Consider the following 13,732-nt stretch of genomic DNA (forward strand, 5'->3'; position numbering starts at 1 on the left):
CCAATTTTACTCAGATTGCCCTGTTTTGCTAATAACTGTGTGTGTGTTGAGTTTGCCACAGTTTTTTTCATATGTGTGGCTTAGTGTATCACCGCTGGGATTCTTCACATTGCTCTTTTCTGGCCACACCCACCTCCCTCCTGTACACACCCCACCCCCAGCCTCTGGCAGTCACTATCAGGGATCTATTTTTCATGGAATATACATTTCCAGCATCATCTGTGTTGGCCACTCAACATTTAGAAACAGTTCACCAGTTGGCAGGCCTTATAAGAGCACTAGAATGCTTGACGTGAATGTTCTCCTTGCCTGGTTTTCATCCCCTTTTTGGGTGCTGTTTTCTTATGAATCTGCTAATAGAATTGCATCTTTGCAAACTGCTGACCTGCAATCTCTGGCCTGACCTCTTGAAGGCTTGCGGGTAGATGTGTGGTCATGACTGTAAATACCAAAAGTACTTGCCCTGTTTCCAAAAGCTGGTTTACATCTTCAGCTAGCCTTTGAGAAGCCCAGTCAGACAGCATAACCTTACAGCTTGGGCTGATGCAATAACAGCAGGAACTCTGGTCTGCTGTAGCATTTGATCTGGTGAAAAGACAGGGAGAAGCAGAGCAGTGATCATCTGTGAATGAAAGAGAATCATCAAAGTGAGCCAAATTAAGTTCCAGTTCTACCACTGGGGTCAGTGTTTGGGCTCCAGAGTGACTGGTGGGCAAAGTTCAGCCAACTGCTGAACTGTTTCTAAATGTTGAGTGGCCAACACAGATGATGCTGGAAGGTCAGGAGGGGCATTGGTGAAGGTCAGGTGGGGCATTGGTGAAGGTCAGGTGGGGTGTAACACAGGAAGGGAGATATTCTACCTCCAGAGTATACAGAGCCATATGTCTTTCTTGTGAGGAGCATTGACCTTTGTTTTCTTTGGGTTTGGAGATACCTAACAAGGCTAGTGTCAAATATGAATAGTATATTTTCCAGTCTAACCAGCTAGTTTGGAAATGTTGGAGGCATTAATGTGGGAAGGGTAAGTCTATAGAAGCTTTTCATACTGTGAAAACTAAGCACCAGATGTATGTATTTGGGAACTCAGAAAAATGATGCTGAGGTTTGGTTCTTTCATTTTTGCCAAGAAAACATTAGTTCCCAAAGACTATAATACCTCAAATTAACCACTTAATGTATGTGTGTGTGTGTGTGTGTGTAATATATATATATTATTTGCATCACACAAAATGATAATTGGCAACTATATAATCAACCAATAAATACTTGAGTACCTCCTACTTAAATGCAAGGCTGCCTGGGTACTGAGGCCCTCATATAGACCCTGCCTTCTAATTGGCATTAGATCTACTTGAGCCCTTAAAGTAGCAAATGATGACTGGGTGGTAGAAAGTAAGCTGATCAAAAGAAAGCATGTTCCCCAGGACTGGTGTGCTAGGATAGGCTCCATAAAAGAGGATGGACTTATCCATTCCTTGAAGTTGGATTTTTATTAGGCAGGGGAGAAGGTGGGCAGGGAAGTCACATGGGAAATGTTGACAGTTATGTGTAAACCAGCCTGGCTGCAGTAGTGTTTGTCCTGGGAAGGAGGAGAGTTGACCTGGAAATATAAGTGGGAGCCAGATAGTGTTTATAGGGGATAGATTTGTGGTTTATTTTGTAGTGGGCGCCATTGATGGCTGACACTGAAGTGTGACATGATCACATCTAAAAATTAGGATAGAGAGCTTTGCGGGACCAATTAGAGGAAAGAAAGGTAGGTGTCAGGGAGTCAGGTTTTTTGATTGTTGAGGTGAGAGATAGAGCCAAGATTAAGCTGCTCACAAAAGGATTGGGGACAAAAGAAAGGATGTAAAAGCAGCAATACAGGAGAATTATTGCTAGACCTTAATAACAACTTGGACGTGGGAGCAGGGAGGAAGAGAGAATGATAGGTTAGCTGTGAGGTTTTTAGGGTTGAGTGACTGGGGTAACAATGACCTGAGTGGAAATGAGCATGTCAGCAAAAGGAGCTGGTTTGGGAGGGGGCATTTGATGGATTTAGTTAAGCATGTTTACTTTGAGATTTGGACAGACATCCCCATATCAGTGCTGGATGGAGTCTGAAAATAGAGGTCTGGGGCTCCAGAGACTGGCAGGGATTGCAGATAGAGATTAGGAGTTCCCTGGAAGCTGTGGCAAGAGCAAACATTGCAGAATTGGCATCTGCAGACCTGGGTTTGAGTACTGAATCTTCAATTTCCAGGCTAGATGGCCTTCTCTAATTTACAGATTCTCTGAGCTTCTACTTCCTTACCTGTGTTTGTCTTGTCTTCCAGAATTCTGCAAATCACTTGTTGGGCTGCCAAAAAAAAAAAAAAAACACATAGTAGAAATGCTTATCGTTAACGTTGTTTGCTTAGAAGTGGCTGCTGGGTCAGGAAGAAGATAATCTTTACCATAGGAAAGGGGAAGATGAAGCCAGGCGCAGTGCCTGTAATCCTAGCGGCTGGGGAGACTGAGGCAGGAGGAGTTCAAAGCCAGCCTCAGCAATAGCGAGGCCCTAAGCAACTCAGTGAGACCCTGTCTCTAAATAAAATACAAAATAGGGCTGGGGATGTGGCTCAGTGGTTGAGTGCCCCTGGATTTAATCCCCAGTACCAAAAAAGGGGGGGAGGTGATGAAGCTGCGCATAGCAGTGCACACCTGTAATCCCAGTAGTTTGGGAGGCTGAGGCAGGAGGATTGTGAGTTCAAAGCTAACCTCAGCAATTTAGTGAGGCCCTAAGAAACTTAACGAGACCCTGTCTCAAAACAAAATATAAAAAGGGCTAGGGATGTAGCTCAGTGTTTAAGCACCCCTGGGTTCAATCCCTGGTGCAAAAAAAAAAAAAAAAAAAGAAAAGAAAAAGAAAGAAAGAATAAAAAGGGAAGATGAATTTAGGGCTCAAGATCAAACCCTAGCAAAGTCCATTTTTAAGGGAAAAAAGTGAGATTTTGCGACATCTCAGAGACCAGAGGCAGAGCAGATTTTAAGCAGAATGTCTTTAGGCTCAGCAGCAGAAATGTTCTTTGTAGGTAGATCCACCAAGGAAAAAAGGGCACTGCAGAGGGGGTGGCTCTCTTGGGCTGCTTTTGTAGCATTTGTTCATTGCTTTGAATCAAGGAGGAAGTTATTTGTACCCGAATGTTTTGTTAGTGCTTTAGACAATTGAAGCTGTCCAAATGTGGGTTGCAGTGAATAGCATAATATAGTCCTGAAAGTCATTGGAAACCGTCAGTGTTAGCTATAAATAAATCTGTGTTTCCTCTTAATAAAGCTGTAATTTTAAATTATTGTAATATTAAATTAGAGAACATGGCTTTTTCAGATCTCATGTGGGTAGCTACCAGCATCTGTCAGCCAGCAATAATTTAGAATGAAATCAATTGGTCCAAAACTAAGTTGTTGATGTCAGTTTGAGATATTGTTTGTATCAAACTACACGGCCATATTTCAAGTAACATAATAGAAAACATGGAAGAGCTCCAACATAGGCCTGTGCATGAATAGAAAAGAAAATTAAATTGTCCAGTTTTCTCTTGCTGATAGAAGAATCTCTGTTCTGATTGAATGAGAGATTATAGGCCACATAGTCAAGTGCCATAACATTTACTTTTATTATGCCGTATATTGTAGTTCCCACCACATGGCAGGATTTATTGTTATACTTCAATACTACAGAGAGATTTTCAATTCCTTTCCTTCTAGAACACATAGCAACAGGCCTCCAGATGGGAAGCAGCCTGTGAAGTAAGCCACCTAGTTTCAACTAATTGACTTGGAGAAAGTCCTTCTCATTCCTCCTTATTTAGAGACAGGGTCTCACTGAGTTACTTAGGGCCTTAGTAAATTGTTGAGACTGGCTTTGAACTCACAATCCTCCTGCCTCTGAGGGATGTAGCTATGTGTCTGATAGCCTGGCACTGGAATCATTGCTCCAGCCATATAAGCCACCATGCCTGGCCCCATTTCTATCTCTTTATGTCGACACTACCCTCCCCCCCCCACCCCGCCATGAGGAAGGTGAAGATTTCCCCTTCGCCTTCAACTTGACCCACAGAGCACAGTTTACACTGTAGTCAATTTAGGGGCCAAGAGTTGCTACCTTTAAAGTTAAACTTGGGCCATGAATGTGGTTCAGAAGATATGGAGGCTAACTGCAACTTGTCCTCAGATGTCTTATGGATGACTAGGGACTGTGGTTCATTTGGACCAGGAAGAGTAAAAGTATTTATGCCCTAGGAATTAGTATTTTTTAAATATTTATTTTTTAGTTTTTTAGGTGGATACAATAGCTTTTATTTTTATGAGGTGCTAAGGATCGAACCCAGTGCCTCACACGTGCTAGGAGAGCGCTCTACCACTTGAGCCACAATCCCAGCCCGGAATTCTTTTAATAGCCACTTGATTTGGGAATCAATTGTAAAAGTTCTAAAATCAGATTGTGGTGATGATTGCACAACTATAAATTTACTAAAAAATATTAAGATGAGTGAATTTTATGGTATGTAAATTATACCTCAGTAAAACTGTTAAAAAGAAAAAAAGGGAACACTAAAATTTTCCGAACACATTAAGGTCCCAATGATAATAAATAAATAGACAGCATTCATCTGTATGTATGGGGTTAAAAAGGTGCTTCTGGGCTGCTTCTGCCCTTGATCTTTGGTGTCATTTGTTAGCACCAGGGCCGCAGCAGTCATGGTGAACTTACTTCAGATTGTGTATGACCACTGGGTTCATGTACTCGTCCCTATGGGATTTGTTGTTGGATGTTATCTAGACAGAAAGAATGATGAAAAACTGTCTACCTTCCACAACAAGACTATGTTGTGTAGAAGGGAATTGAGGCCCAATGAAGAAGTTACCTGGAAGTAAAGACTGTGGCTGAATCACAGAATATTCACATTTTAAAAGTTATGATACAAATAAAACCATGTGTATTATTTTAAAAAAGGGTGCTTCTGCCCCACTTCACAAAAATATTTGTGACTAATAACTGCTATATTGGTGTTTCTGAGTTGTGTGTAAACCAGTTCTTTATACATAGAATTATATTTTACATATGTTAAGAAAGCTCTTCAAAAACCTGTAATCATTTGAGGATGAAAATAAGTCCCTAGAGCTTTGTGTATTATTTTACATGGTTTTCTTAAATGGAAGCCCACCTGGATGTTGATATGTAGCTGATTACAGCTCTGGTGACAGAACAATCCCAGTGTTCAGAAGGTTTTCCTAAAACCTTCTGGGTGTTTTCTAAACATATTAGGGGGAAGAGCATGCCTTTAAAATCTTTGATTCCCCTTTGAGGTGCAGCTATAGATGGTTGCCTCTGAGGGATGTAGCTATGTGTCTGATAGCCTGGCACTGGAATCATTGCTCCAGTGCAATGGAGAGAAGATCCTCTGTTTTTGTCTCCCCTCTCCCAGCATTCATATTTTCTAGTGTTGAAATAATGCAGTGGAACAAGCAAGAGGAAGGAAAGATGTTTAGCACATTTCTCTCATTCACCACTGCCCTGTGAGGGAGTAGTATAATGACTCGTGTTTTCAGAGTAAATATGCAGGAATAAAGAAAGCCAAGTAACTTGGGCAAGGTTAACCAGCTAGTAAAAAGCAGAGTTGGGGGACTGAATCTAGGTCCAAACTTCAGTGCAAGAGGTTGATCTATATCAGCAGTCCTCAACTGCTCCCTTAAAAGGGATATTTTGTGACATTTTTGGTTATTATATCATGGGTGTAGGGATGACTACTGGTTTGTAGTAGGTAGAGGACGGGAACACTACTAAACATCTTACAGTGCACAGGGCAACCCCATCAGCAACAAAGAATGACCCTGCCCTAAATATGGATAGTACAGAGATCAAGAAATCCTGGTCTGTGTCAAGAAGCTGATGGTAAATTGGGACTATCTGAACTGTCCCCCTACCCGCCACACACACTCTCCAAGTACAGCCTTGTGTTCCCTGTTGTTGACTGTACAATTTCCTGAGAATCTATATAAAACCTACTTTGAAAATAATTTCAGAGCTTTTGGAATCTAGTGATTTAATGTACAAAAGAGTAAATATATTTGAAGTAATTCACTTAAACAAGTAATTCACTCAACCAAGGACAAAGCCATGACCGTGGAGAGAGAGCTCTTCCGCAAGCTTGTGGCAAGTTACTTGCCCTAGAAACAGCAATATGATTTTTTTGGAGAGATACCAGGGATTGAACTCGGAGACACTCAACCACTGAGTCATATCCCCAGCCCTAATTTGTATTTTATTTAGAGACAAGGTCTCACTGAGTTGCTTAGCACCTCACTTTTACTACTGAGGCTAGCTTTGAACTCAAGATCATGCATCAGCCTCCCGAGCCGCTGGGGGTGTGGGCCATGCACCAAGCCAGTGATAGGATTTGAACTTGGTTTCCATACAGAGCATTGTATTTGAGGTTACATATTCTCCAATGGTTCAATAGCTGGTGTTTAAATGGATGTAAAAGAACAACAAATAAAATGTCATCAATGCTAAATTCTAAGTCTATATTCTCTATAGTAAAGCTCTAAAGGACATATATAAAGCAATTTAATTATGACTATTAACAGAAAATTTTTGTTACCATGATACCAAATCTGCAAAAATAGGGGGGTTAAATTCTTATTGTGCAATTTCTACCTTTTACTATAAGAAATCATCTCTAGGGGTTTCTTGGGCAGATTTTGAGTGATGTCTTAGATCCCCTGATTTGGATTATTGGTTTTTCTGCCCTGCTTATGTAATAATATTACATTAGAAAAGTTTATATTAAACTTCTCCTTTTGGAGCTAGACAGCCAGTTATTGATCTTTGCAGCATTTCAGGTTGTTGAGCAATTTCTCAGATTTTGTAGAACATAATGTAACCTGATGTAAAGAACCCCATGAGTGGCATGTGCAGAGTTCCAGATAGACTACTGGCTAAGCATGTGTGTGAACACCTCCCTGCTTTCTTGGGGATAATTACTCAGACAGGAGAACTTACATTTGAGATGCAGTCATGGCTCGCTTTTACAGAAACTGTCTCCTTTCCAGTGACATCCAAACATGGCCTTTGGGACCAAAGATGTGGTTAGCATTACCCAAGCCAAGAAATGGCAGATGCATTTGCTGCTGTTGTACAAGTCTGCATGTGACAGTGTGGGGTGTGCATGTGTGGATATATGCAGTTCTATCTCCTATTAAGGGACGTAAGTCACAATCAAACTTAAATTTCCATCAGCAGTATTTGAGAAGTGCTCTGCATTTCTCTAATGTGGCAAAAAGAAAAGAGATCGTGTTGAGCATTAGGCACTATTTCATGGAAGCAAAACAGGCAGCACTGCTGATTGATTGCTTGTTAACCCTCACATTTTTGTTTCCTCCTGATGCCTATGGAGACTGACTTAATTCAAAAGAGCTGCTAGGCCTGACCCCTCCCAGCCGTGCCTTGAACCTTCCTTGGTTCCCACCCCTCAGGGGTGTCATTGTAGGTATTCCCCTAAATAATTAAACAGATCAAGCTGGCCACCAACACTCATTTCAAAAGGTGTCTTTCAGTCATACAGGAAATGGGCCCATGTGGAAGCCTCATCTTTCTGGGTTCTTTAAGGGGCCCGATTCAGCCCTCATGGTGGCACACACTTGTAATCCCAGCAGTTTGGAAGGCTGAGGCAGGAGGATCATGTGTTCAAAGCCAGCCTTGGCAATTTAGTAAGGCACTAAGCAAATCAGCGAGACCCTGTTTCTAAATAAAATATAAAAGGGGCTGGTGACATGGCTTAGTGGTTAAGCACCTCTGAGTTCAATCCCTGGTACCAAAAAGTAAATAAATAAAAATAAAGGGCATGATCCTGGATACAAACTGAGCATCTCCACTTACAGACCTTTACAGTCAGAGATGTTGGTTTTCATCAGAATCCAGGAACTCACTCCACCTGTATACCCCCAACAGGGCAGTCTTGGTCTTAGTAGTCCATTTTGGGGACTGTGCTTAGTTATGGGGGGTTCCATAAACATCTTTTATCCCATCACATCAGATGAGTATAAAAGCAATAAACATTGGTTATGCCAGTAAGAAATGTCTCATGAAGACTATAGAAACACAGGGAGAGGTCAAACAAATCATAGTGGGGAGACCATAACAAATGTTGCCTAACCTCATTAGAGTGATATATTTGGTGGTGTGAATTATTCTAAAATACAAGAGTGTGAACAGTGCATCCTGCCCAAGCCACCGCCACCTGTTAGCCTATAATGAGGAGTATAATCATCTGGGGAGGGATGGAGGGATACATGAGGTGTGGGGAGCATCAGTTAAGATGGCTCTTGGCTGATGAACCAAACTTAGCAGGCCTCTAACCTTGTCTAAAGTTTCTAGATCATGCCTTAATATGGCTAGAAGAGGATTTTGACAATTTGCTTCATAAAGTGATAATAATAAAATAGTATACTTAATAAATTATATAGTGCCTAGTAGCCATGTGGACTTGCAGCCAGCCCCAGAAAAGCTCACTTGTGTGCCAAGATGACATATATTCCCCTTGTATTTTCGTCATCTGCCTCTCTGTGAATAGGACCTTCACAATCTTTACCCATCCCAATGGCTTGAGTGCTTCTACCTTTGCTATGTGCTGAGATGCTTTTCAGCCTTTTTTGGGTACAAATCTGAAGACTAGTATACAACAAAGAGACTTATATAGTAGCCTTCTCTATATCCACCATGTACTCCACAGAAGCCTGTGAGTTGCAAGTGAATGTGAAAGCAAGATGGGAACAAGTGACAGTCATTTCTCAGATTGCACATGGCATTTATTTGACTTGGGATGCTCCCCACTCTCCGCCCACTAGCTGTGGGCTCATGGATTGGCAGAGCCCAGCTCTGGCTTTTGTTTTACTTGCAGATATACAGAGAGATACACAACCTGCCAGAAAATCATGCTCACATACCTCTTTGTCAAATTAAAACCATATGGACAAACTATAATTTATTAAGCATGTTATTTTATTATTATCACTTAATGAAGTAAATTACCAAAATCCTTCTCTTGCCATGGACTCTTGTTAAGGTATGGTCTGGAAACCTTGGCCAAGCTTAGCAGGCTGCTAACTTTGATTCATGAAATAAGAAAAGTGATTAGCAGTTGGGGAGTGAGGTTGGTGGGCGCCATTAAAAGGTAATTGAATCTGGTGGTGACAGGCTGAGTTGGAGGTTAACAGGGTGCCCTGATTTGGAACCAAAAGAAGCCTGTTACAAACCTTTGCAGTAACCTGTGGTGATACTCTCTTCACCTCCCCAGGCCTGAGTCATCTCTCCCTGACAGTTTGTGCTCTTTGGAATTTCACAGATCATTTACAAAAAGGCTGAAAATTGGAGGGGATTGCCGATTTTTATTTTATAATTTAAGCACATTTGAAAAATGTTATCTCCTATTATTAGAAAGGATATAATCTCCAAGTTTAAAAATTGAATAGATTAAGCTTAATGGGAAACTCACCATACTGACCTTTTTCTGAGTGCTTTATGGACTGGAGACAACTTTAGCATAGACACATCAGTTCTTGGGCTGGTATTTGAAAACCACAGGTCCAGCTCATGTCTACAAAGGTGAAAGGTAGGGGAGAGAAGAAATGTGGGGCAATTGGAAGGAACCAGAGGGAGTCAGGTATTGAAGTATAACTCAGGTGAAAACTCATACCATTAGCAGCTCAATATATATAGGGGGGGAGAAGGGAGGGGCAGAGAGAGAGAGAGAGGATTGCTTGTAATTTTGTAAAAATCAGTCATGAAGGGGTTGGAGGTGCCTCAGTAATAGAGTGCTTGCTTAGCATTTGTGAAGTCCTGTGTTCCATCCCCAGAACCCAACACACAAACACACACATATACACATACAAAGTTAAATCAGTCACAGAACATTATTTTTTGTTGGTGGTGGTTGTTGTAAGTTGTAGATGGACACAATACCTTTATTTTATTTATTTAATTTATTTGCAGTGTTGAGAATCAAACCCAGGGCCTCGCACATGCTAGGCAAGCTCTCTACTGCTGAGCCACAACCCCAGCCCACGGAACATTAGATTTTTAAGAGCACTTGAAATACTTTTTACCCCAGTTATCTTTTTTCTCACGAGTTTTACAGATGAGGAGCAGCTCGTTTAGTTACCAAGGCTGCGGGTGGGAACCTTCCAGTCTCTCCAAGAAGTTGATGAGGCTTTGCTCCTGTACCTCCCAGTGGAGTAAAGAAGAGCTCTGGGCCTCAGGACAGTAGCTCTTTCTTCCTCAAGTTTTGTATCAGCATAATTTTGGCTTCTATGTAGTTTTGAATGTTAGGATATTACTATTTTACATATGCATTAACATTTCATGTTATGAGTGTTTCTCTTTTATCTAAGTAAGTGCTGTTAAATAAGATGAAATGACACATACATCTTGCTGTCCAAAAAGCAAACACACTCTCGGTTGAGGCTGCTTACGCTGCTGAAGCAGGCCATCTGGCACACCATTGCATCTCTCTGGGTCTTGGGTTTGTTTCTGTCTCTTTTATTTTATGCCTTTTCTGTTTGTCTGTTTGTGATACTGGGATGGGACCCAGGGGCAAGTGCTCTACCATTGAGCTATACCCCCAGCCCTTGGGTTTTCATCTTTCAACCAAGGGCTTAAATGAAATGACTGTAAGGTGCCCTCCTCCAGCCTCACAATCCATGTTTCTATGATCCCACTTCTTGTTTTTAAAGGGATTCCTTTTTTTTTTTTAATGGGCCTTTACTTTGTTTATTTATTTATATGCAGAATCGAACCCAGTGCCTCACACATGCTAGACAAGCACTCTACCACTGAGCCTCAACCCCAGCTCCTGATTCCCATTTCTTTTAGCTGACTTTTTTGGACATTGAGGAAACTATTCTCTTAGTAGCCTCTGAATCCTCTTTAAAATTATGTAGTTTGTTCTTTCATTTGTCTCTGAGCTGCTCAGTTTCATGTTAATTTCTCCCTCCCTCCTTTCCTTTTTTCTTCTTCTTCTTTTTTTTTTTTTTTTTTTTTTGGTACCGGGGATTGAACCCAGGGGTGCTTACCCATTAAACCATATCCCCAGCCCTATTTTGTATTTTACTTAGCAACAGGGTATCACTGAATTGTTTAGTACCCCACTGTTGCTGAGGCTGGTTTGAACTTGGGATCCTCCTGCCTTAGCCTCCTGAGTCGCTGGGATTACAGGCATGTACCACTGTGCCCATCTCTGTGTTAGTTTCTTGATCTAGAATTGATAATGTGCCCCTACCTAAGGTCTAATTGAGGGTTTTCTTTGGCTTACTGATTTTTCCTTATAAGAATTTTGCTGGCCCTATTGAAGTGCAGGTAACTGTTAAGGAGTATGAGCACAACTTTTTATAGATTTTTAAGCTATTCATCCTTTTTAAAAATTATTTTGATTTTTTAAATTGCAAATTCTTACTGAGAAATGTAAAAGGATAGGATGTTGACTATCCTAAGTTTGAGTAACTAGAGCAAACCCTGATAGAGAGGGACATAGTTCCGAGACATCAAGAAGGGCATGAGATATGTCAGATAAATCAAGTGGTCTCAGACAGGTATGCTTGGATTTGAATCCTTACTCTGTAAGTTCTGTTGGTTTCTAATTCTTTATTTCCAGTGAATTTGGAGGAGGTACCCACTGAATTGTTTGTTAATACATTGTTAAAAATAATTCTTGATGATGCAGGATCACTGAATTTGAGTATATAATTCATGAGATCAGAGAACTGAGTGATATTATAATAACAAAGTTCTTCCTGTCCCACCTAATTCTGTTTGTGAAAAAAGTTTCTTGGTGCTTATATCTCTAAAATGAAGAACTCAGTCAACACAAAGCCATTTAATTCTGATATTAAGTAATAATCATCCACATATACCATGAAATATTTTGGGAGAAAAAAGCCCAATAGAATTCTATTTTTCCATGCTTAAAAATTATGTATAAAGATGCATGCTACATATACATGCATATGTTTTGATCGTTTTTATGCTAATAATTTTAATAACTCAATCCAGAAGAAAAAAATATTTTTATACTTACAGCCTGATGATTTCAGAAAAGAAAAAAATCATAAATTTTAATTTGTATACATGTTTTTATATCAGAAAAAGATAACACTATTAACAAAAGATTTAAAAGCACATTGTATTAGAATAAAATTCAGGACCAGATGGTGGAAAATATGAATTCAAGGAGGAAAAAGGAATAATGGAAAATTTCCAACTGTTAAGATCTTGTAATATTTTTAAATGGATAATAGTGGTAAATCGCTGTTATTCAAAAATATATTGAATGAATACATTTAAGCAAGCAGCATAAATTATATTTTGAAATACCAACATTTAGCATACTGCAAAAATTACATCTTGTGTAACTAAAATTTATGTAAAATTTTAGATATCAATTTAAGATGTGTGAGGGGATATACATGGGTTTTCACAATTATTTTAGGAAGTACACAAAGCAAAATAGTTTGAAAACCACTGGCCTCAGAAATATACCATTTTATGCTTACACAAACATTTCTGTGGATTAACTTCTAGAAGTAGTATTGATGTATCTGGAGGTATATGTATTTACATTTTGTGATAGGTATTGCTAAATGGCATTACAGAAAGGTTGTGTCCATTTACATAGCTGTGAATAATAGTGCAATAATTATTTCCAATAAAGAAGTGTATAATTTATTAAAATGTTTTGCATAGCAAATTTGGGCATGTAGTGAGCAATTTTAAAGGAATGCAAATGTGGAAACCCACTTTTTCCCACTTAACATTGCTTGTCATCAGTCGAGAAAATCACTCCCTCTCAGTAAGATGTGACCCCCTTCCCTGACCCCTATTAGGTTCCTGTGCCATCATTGCTAATTTTATCTTTTATCTTTCCTTCATGATAACTAGCAGAATTTGTAATTGTACATATAAAAGTGTGTCTCAAAGGGTTCTAAACTATATGTGGGCAGGTACCATAGCTATTTGTTCTGTCCCTGTATCTCCATATGCCTAGTCCAGTGCCTGGCTAATAGTATATGCTCAGTAAATATGCAAATAAATGAATGCACTGAGTGTAAATGAGAAGAAATAGCAAGATGCAGGGTTATAATATAGATCTTTGTTGCCACACGTGACTATTTAAATTTAATTTAAATAGTTGTACTTGCCCATCTGCTCAGTAGTTATGTGGGGCTAGTGGCTACCATATTGGATAGTACAGATAAAGAGGACTTCCATCATGACTACAAATTCTGTTAGGAAGCACTAATAGAGAGCAATTATACTTTCATTCTCAAAACTATTCACTTTGCCCAGCATGAAGTAAATACTTAATAAAAGTTTGAATTAATGAGTAAATAAACCAGATATCTCCCTTTCTTATTCTTTTTTTTAAAAAAAATTATATTGGTTCTTTTTAGTTATACATAACATTAGGATTCATTTTGATATAATTATAAAAGCATGGAATATAATTTGCTCTAATTCAGTCTCCAGTACTTTCCCTTTCCCTCTCTGTGTTCCCTCCCCTGTACCCTTCCCTCTACTCTACTGATCTTTCTGCTATTTTTAGTTGTTTTTTTTTTTTAATTAGTGTCTTGTGGATATACATAATGGTAAAATTCACTGGGGTTTGTTCATATATGTCCATAGGAAAGTTAGGTCAGATTCATTGTGCTATCTTTC

At 39.6% G+C, this 13,732-nt stretch overlaps 1 protein-coding gene and 1 pseudogene across 1 annotated transcript in view; both read left to right on the forward strand.

Annotated features, from left to right (window-relative positions):
• Sh3kbp1 (SH3 domain containing kinase binding protein 1) overlaps positions 1-13,732 on the forward strand; it is a 332,949-nt gene that overhangs the window by 298,139 nt on the left and 21,078 nt on the right. The window lies entirely within an intron of this gene.
• Positions 4,714-4,950, forward strand: LOC144250852 (NADH dehydrogenase [ubiquinone] 1 beta subcomplex subunit 1 pseudogene; annotated as a pseudogene).

The sequence above is a fragment of the Urocitellus parryii genome, chromosome X (assembly GCF_045843805.1).
Source record: "Urocitellus parryii isolate mUroPar1 chromosome X, mUroPar1.hap1, whole genome shotgun sequence".
NCBI classification, from domain to species: domain Eukaryota; kingdom Metazoa; phylum Chordata; class Mammalia; order Rodentia; family Sciuridae; genus Urocitellus; species Urocitellus parryii.